This window comes from Quercus lobata, chromosome 8 (genome assembly GCF_001633185.2).
Source record: "Quercus lobata isolate SW786 chromosome 8, ValleyOak3.0 Primary Assembly, whole genome shotgun sequence".
NCBI classification, from domain to species: domain Eukaryota; kingdom Viridiplantae; phylum Streptophyta; class Magnoliopsida; order Fagales; family Fagaceae; genus Quercus; species Quercus lobata.
In genome coordinates, this window is record NC_044911.1 from 13,540,383 (window position 1) to 13,548,868 (window position 8,486).

The window sequence follows — 8,486 nt, forward strand, 5'->3', positions numbered from 1 at the left end:
ACCAAACCAACCCAAATTCCTTAAAACCAAAAAAAAAAAAAAAGAAAAAAAAAAAAAGAAAACACTTATATATTTATTATTTATAGAGATAGAGATGTAATTAGAGAGACTTTTTAATTTCTCAAAACACAAAAAAATAAAAATACCAATTCTATAGATTTCTATGCTTATTTCTATATGAAAAAAAATACACCATATAAGCTGTGGATCCAAATATGATTTAGTTGACTTTTCTACAATAAATTTGTTAATCGAAAAAAGCTCTGAAGCTAGATACCACAAGAGTTTAGAGTGAGCGTCCTTGGGAGAAGTTGCCTAAAAGGGTCAAAGAGAGGGTACCTAAAAAGGTTCCTCAAGAGAGTACCTGAGATGGTCAACATAGTGGTAGTTCTACATGCAACCTAGGGTGCTCATTATATGTTAAGCTAATCCATTGTGATTATCTTAATAAAATTTTTGAACATCCTGACTTGAAAATTACAAAAATTTAAGTTTAACAAAAATAAGAGTAGTGCTACTACATTCACAATATTTTCACAATAATTTTATAACAAATCTAATGTGGCAAGATGTTATTGATTTTAATTTAGGTCAAATACTTATATTATTTTTATACTCACTAATAACGGATTTTTGCATAAAATTTATTGTAAAAATATTGTAGACATAACATTACTTCAAAATTAATTATGCTCTCAAACATAATTTTTAATCCATTTTTTTAAAAGCTTAAATAACAACACTAGGTGTATGTATTAATGTTTGGACAGACCCATGGCTGCCCTATGAATTTCTACCCTTTGTGACTTCACAGGTTGCACCAGGATTAGAGAATCTGAATGTCTCGGCTTTGATCAAACCAGGCACAAATGAGTGGAATTCTGAGCTACTTCAGCAAGTATTCTCAACAAGAGATATATCATTGATTGAGTCTATTCCTTTGAGCTCAATGCAGGTGGAAGACAGATTATTTTGGCCCTTTACTCCGTCGGGTTCCTATACAGTCAAGTCAGGCTATAGATTTCTATATAAGGCCTAAAGTTTGGACAACAATGACTACCAACCTAAAGATAATGGCTTATGGAAGAGGGTGTGGGGGCTGAAGACTCAACCAAAAATTCGAAACTTTCTATGGCGAGCTATTAAAAATGCAATCCCAACAAAAGTGAACCTCAAAAGGTGCATGACCATAACAGAGGACTGCTGTGAACAATGCAAGGCCGAGGCTGAGGATACGTTGCATGCATTATGGGCGTGCCCTCTACTTGGCACGGTATGGGAGCAGCAGAGGTAATGGGATTTTCATGAATCAGAGACTTTTGGCACTTTCAAGGAGCTGGTGGAACACTTTATGGAGATAGGAAAGGACTTGGATCTCTTCGCAACAATTGTGTGGATTGTGTGGCACAGAATGAATGCAGTACAAACCAGCTCAAACCCATTTCCAGTCCAGCAAATCCAGCAGATAGTGAGGTCTCTCAGGGCAGAGTTTGTGCGATCTTTACTCCCAAAACCCCCAGACCTTGGCCAGACATCAAGGTTGATTTCGATGGAGCATGTTTTCAAGACCAGAATCTAGCAGGTGCAGTAGCGGTTATTCGAGACAAAAACGGTCAGGTATTGGCTACAATGGCAGATAAGATCTCTTAAATTGAATTGGGATTGGTGCATGATATTTTTCAGCTCAATTACAATTTGTTGTATTCAATATTTTTCAGCTCAATTACAATTTGTTGTATTCAATATCTTCGTATACAAAATATCTAAATAGAAACAATATAAAAAATATGCTCATAGTTCAGAGAAAAAATAACAATAAAAATCTAAACAATTTAATTTGTATGGAAAGCTAATAAAAGCAAAATCCAATTTTGATTCTAATTGAATTTTCTTTAAACTTTGGTTTTAAAAAAGCAAATATATATATATATATATATATTTCCTAGCTAATAATGAACCATACATAGTCATGGTATATTAAATAAAAAACTTATAAATTTGAATTGTTTTTAGTTAACTCTTTAAAAAGTCCTTTAAGAATATTATTATTTAAAAAATGTAAATTGTCCATTTTTTTATGTTCATTAATTCTAGACTCTTTAGTTTTTGTATGCAATAACTCACTTAGATGGATATTTATGATGTGGTTCTGCATTTGACTTCAAAATAAGGTATAAAATTCTATCTAAAAATAAATAATTTAGGATATATGGTGCAAAATTGGGCTTCAATTGTAGAATTTAATTAGATTTTCTCTAAGATTTACTTATTAATATATATATATATATATATATATAAACTAGCTTGTAACCCCATGCATATAAATGAATACACTTAAAGATATACAATAAAATGCATAATATAATTCCTATATATATATAATTTAAATACTATTGATAGTCATTTTTATATTTTATTAACTCTTTAAAAAATTTTGTAAGGATATTATTAGGTATAAAATGTAAATTGTCCATGTTTTTTTTTTTTAATTATTGTGAAGCACTTTTTAAAAAAAAAAATTCATTTATTCTAAACTCTTTTGTTTTTGTACTTAATAACTCACTTGGATGAATATTTATGATGTGGTCTCACATTTGATTCTAAAATTAAAAAATAAAATTCTTTAAGAATAAATAATTTAGGACACATGATACAAATTTAGAACTCTAATTTGATTTTCTCTCAGCTTCATCTATTATTATATATAGATATATAGACAAGCTTGTAACCTCATGCATATGCATAAATATTCTTAAAAAATACACATTAAGATGCATATTAAATTCCTATATATATAATTTAAATACTATTGATATGTAGTTGTGAGGGGGTAAAAGACCCGGAGACTCACGCGAATGTCTATATTTGGGCCAAGGGCCTAGCCCAAGGAGAGACCCCTCCTCGGCCATGAGGAGAATCCTCCTCGGCATGGATATAGTCGAGAACAAAGGAGGTAACCTGCCACTAGTGGTGACACTCCATATCGTACCACGGAGCAAGAAAAGTACAAAAGCAGAAAAGGACAATGGAGAAAAGGGAAGTGTCTAGGGAAAAGACTGTCATTATTACGTCCATTGCCTTGTGCCTGACATGGCCATACTTTCCTGTCCTTACAACCATTCCCAACGACGGAAGGGAAGGACAGATGAGACAAGTACCTACCCTAAGGACCCCATTCAAGAGGAAGAAATCTACTATAAAAAGGGGAAAAACGAGAGACAGAGGGGGTGGGGAGACCCCCCAACACACAAGAAGCACCAGAAAAAGCCCCTGGAACCATGCCGAGGACCAATTCTCTCAGATGAACTCAGTCCATCTCAACTTGATCGAGGAAAACACCGTAATAACCTTTGTCCACACACCAAGGCCTAGCTCTTTGGCCCACTCTCTACAAATTCATTGTACCGGGCTCATTGGTCTAAGGTCCCACGCATCTTGGGCCGGACTAGAAAAATCGGACCCTACAGTAGTCATTCTTATATTTTGTTAACTCTTTAAAAAAATCTTGTAAGAATGTTATTAGGTAGAAAATGTAAATTGTCCATATTTTTTTAAATTTTTTTATTAATTCTTAATTTTTAATATTGTGAAGCACCTTTTTTTTTTCCTTATTTGTTTACAGTTTATTAATTCTAGACTCTTTGATTTTTGTACTCAATAACTTACTTGGATGAATATTTATGATGTGGTCTCACATTTGGCTAAAAAATTATGAAATAAAACTCTCTAAAAATAAATAATTTAGGACACATGGCATAAAATTGGATTTCAATTGTAGAATCTAATTAGATTTTCTCTAAATTTTACCAATTAATATATATATATATATATATATATTATGCTTATAAATCTAATTTTCAAAAATTTTATTTTGATCATTCTTATTTTTTAAGTTTCTTTTAGTTGTTTTGTATAAGTGGTGTATTAAAGTTGTTTAATATCTATATAAAACATGTTAGGATGTTTTTTACAAGCCAAATGCAGAAATTATTTTTTCTAGTGTTCTGTATATTTCGACAAAACAAATTATATGCCAAAACAAAATTGAAAATCAAAATAAGCTTAAAAGACGTCTTTGACTTCAAAGTTGACCAAAATGCCAAGTTCTTTTCTTCCGCTAAAAATATATCAAGTTGTTGTTAAAGTTTTATAAAAGTACTCCAAGTCTCCAAGTAACCACACAAAGTTATCACTCTTCTTTGTCCTTTTCCTCGATTATAAATGATAAAATTTAAACCCATAAAAATTCCATACATAATAATTTCTTAAAATTTTGTTTCCGAGGAAAACAACTTCATTTATTTACATCTTCATAAAAGCTCCTTTATTTATTTATTTATTTTTTACATCCTTTTTTTAATATGAGTTGGGTTGATATATTTCATGTTCTAAGGGCATATACTAATTATCAATTTTAGTAAATTTTTTATAAAAAATTAAAAAAATTATCAAAATAATTAGTTACTTTTTTATTTTTTTCATAAAAAATTTTCTAAAATAATTTATTAATATATCCTTTAAGAACATTTCGTTAGTAAATTATTTTTAATATAAATTAAAATTGTACTAAATAAAATACAATATACGAAATTGGTTGACCTGTTCCTCCAAAACCAAAAGAAAAAGAAAAAGAAAAGTACAAAAATCGAGGGAAGATATTACTGTGTGTTCTTGATTGTCAAGAAAAGTTTGGCTTGAACAGCAAGTCGTACGAAACTTCATCGGATTCTATACTTGGTGTCCCATTATTGGAAGTCACAGACTCACAGCCAAGTCTTCCTCATCCAGGAAACGTTATTATAGTCAGTACAAACTCAAAATAACTACGAGTGTTTCCAAGACTTACGCCGTTGGATAAGCATCATCATCATTTTATAGATTTCTATTACTCTAATTTTCCACGCAAATCTCATGGCTACAAGAAACTTGTACACCAGCTAGCTCAGACTTTATTCAATACACCTTGTGTTGTGTGTGGGAAAATCTACGTCCGTGTTGTGTCGTCCATTTGACAAAAATGTACGACCCAAATGAACACCTGTCCACCTAACTTGCCCTTCATTTACTACAACAAGAGGTGTTACATACGTCTCCTTTGGTATAAAAGCCTAACAAACAGTCTACTTTTGCTTTCATTCAACATGCCGCTATTAATTAAAAGCAATGCTAGTTTTTTTTTTCAAAGGATGATACATTGTGATAATATGACTAGAATAAGATAAATTTCATACATATATTCATTATAAAATAAATTTTATTATGCACTAATCATAATAGAGGATATTAATAATAATAATAATAATAATAATAAGTTATGAAAATATTAGGTTCTAAACTTTTAACATTTATTTGTGCAATAATTAAGTTACGTACTCAAAGTCTCGTAATTTAACTGGCATTTCTAAATGTTTTCAACCAAGACGTCTTGCGAGGAATTAAGTTGTGCATATATGCATAATAATTAATATTTTGACAATATTAAATGTATAAAATGTAAAATACCAAATACTTTAATACTTATATTTTACATAATAATGTTCCATTATACTTTGAATATTGTTTTTTTAGGTATACTTTGAATATTGTCTTAAACCAAAATTTGTAACTTTTGACCTGTAAGATTATCTAATTAAATACGGGTTGCATCTTGGACAAGAAGCTAGAACATTCTAGTTTTATCATTTTTAATCACTTTTACAAAAAATGATGTGTCATGTTTCTAAATAAAATTGATGTGTCATCAAAATCTTAGTGCACACGACTGCATATAGTTTGTAAACAAAACAAAAAAAGAGGAAAAAAAGTTTTGCTCAAATTGTGGTCAAAGATATATGGACAGTTACAAGTTGTCCACTCCTTTTCATTTAATTTAATTGTGCCTTTTAACATTTATTTGTGCAAGTATTTTTTGTTAGAGCAAGACTTAGTTACAGTACTTAGATGTTGTTCCTTAAGTTCTCTTTTTAAGGTTCTGGCATGTGGATTTTTTCTCATGGAATGAAAGTATATTTTTTAGTTAAATATCCACATAACTAAATTTTAAGAGGGAAACCTAAAGAATAGTATCTAAAGTATTGTACCTAAGTATTGTCATTTTTGTTATCTACAGGTGCCTTGCATTTTTTAATAGACTATTTTAAGAAAGTGTTGATAGAAATTTTATGTGAAATATAAAAAGTTATAAACAAAATCAATTTTTTTTTCTAATAAAAATTTTCTAAACCAATACCCTTAGAGCAATCTTAAATAAGTCTTGATGCCTATCACGTATGTTTGGATGGGTTTAATTATTATTATTATTATTATTATTATTATTTTAGATACAAACCCGTACACAAGGATAAGGAAGAGAATCCCCTCAAAAAAAAAAAAAAAAGGATAAGGAAGAGAAAATGTGGTTATAACACGAAGACACACCACAAATTAATAAATTATACTCTAAAGTTATGGTAAGTTTGTAACTTTTATGAGAGACTATAACAAGTTATACTCTATAAATCACACTTTATTTAAGTGTAAGAAAATTTTCTATTTTTTGTTTTAAGAAACTAACACACACAAGGGATCTGTTTGTTTGTTTATATTGTATAAAGATAAAAAAAATAATAATAATAAAACAAATTTCCCCAATTTGGTGTAAGAAATAAATAAAAGACAAAATTTAGTTACAAACTTAATTGTAGCTTAAGGCTACAACTCTCACTTAAAAAATTAACATAATTACAAAATTTGAAAATCTATATGTTGGAATATTGTATGTTTTTTATGTTCTTGAGGCACATGTAAAATTTCGTGTCAATCGGATTTTATCAACTATTCGATTTATAAAATTATTTTTTATGTATAATTTTATACTACAAAACTTGAAATTTAAACATTTGATTGATGACATAACTATTGATCTTAATCTTCTTGACATTTTGCAAACATGGAGATAAAAAGAAAATATAATCCAACGGTAGATTAGTCCAAATTTGTATCCAACAAAAAGATATTAAGTGGAGTTGTAGTCTTAAGTTACAACCAAGGTTGTTGCCAAACTTTGTTCATAAGAAATATACTTTACAAATTACGATGTTTTTAAAAATGTTTTATTTTATTTTCTTATTAATACGATACGTTTGACATCTTAGTGATAATATTTTTTTGAGAATGATCGTAGTGATAATATTGATAATCTTATAAATCACTTCATAATAATTTTTTTTTTTGAAAGGTACTTCATAATTAAAGATAAAAAAAGAAAAGAAAACTGTATTCGTCTTTGTGATATTTAAATATTGACTTCTTTTATTGAGTGAATAAAATCTTGACTTATTTTTAGAGCATTATGAATGCATATAATAATCAAGACATAATATTTCATAATTATTTATAGTGTCATGTTATTTAAAATTAGATATTATTTATCAATGAGATTTTGAAATAACATATTCAACATTTTTATGAAAATTAAATCTTGAGAAAAAAGCACTTTCCTTTTTTATTTGTGGGGTGGTTCATAACTTTCCCATAAACTATAAAATCGAATAATGTCCCCCTTAACTATTGAAAATAAAATAATATCTTGCTGTTAGTTAACCTAGTAGAATCTTTTAATAATTGGGATATTCCACATTGAAATTACTAAAATACTTGGATGGAGGAATTGCAAATGACTCAATAGTTAGTGTGTGTTTGGATGTTACTTATTTTACTGAAAACTGAAAACTTATTATTGAAAACACTGTAGGTAAATATTTTTTATTACTACAAATTACTATTCACCCGCTTTTTCTCACTTGGCTGGTCCATGAACAATGCCATGGACCAGCCAAAAAAAACCGCAAGAGAAACCGACGCAAACGCAGACGCTCTACACAAATGGACCCTTAATAAGCAAAAAGTGCAATAGTTAAGAAGGGAATTGCAAATGACCCCCTACCCCACCCAAGGTCCCAAAAATTATTATTTTTTAAATTAGATTTCAAATTTTCATTAATATTACAAAATAAAAAAATTCCACAATTCCAAACTCAAAAGTTATTTTTTTTATTAAAAATAACTTTTATCTTTCCTAATGTAGTATGGAAAAAAAATTGTAAGATGATACATTATAGCAATATCTCCTAATCAATTTGCTGAATTATATATGTTTTTTAATCTTTTAATTTTTTTTTACAATGCTTAGGGGTGTTTGTGGTGCAGTTTTAGGCCATTTTTAGCAATGCACTTTGCACTGCGGTTTGGCCAAAACTATCACCGCACTACATCTCAATTATGTGGTCACATGTACGGTTTGATCGGTTTTGTACTAGTATATATTTTCAAAATGTCATGGCCAATTACTAGTTTATTATTAATTACAATGATAGTGAATTTAAAAAAAAAAACACGTGTAACCAAAAAAAAAAGCAACATAAATATATACAAGACAAAAAAAAAAAAAAAAAAATCCATAACAGATGGATAGTAAACTAAAAGCACCACAAATATATACAAAACAA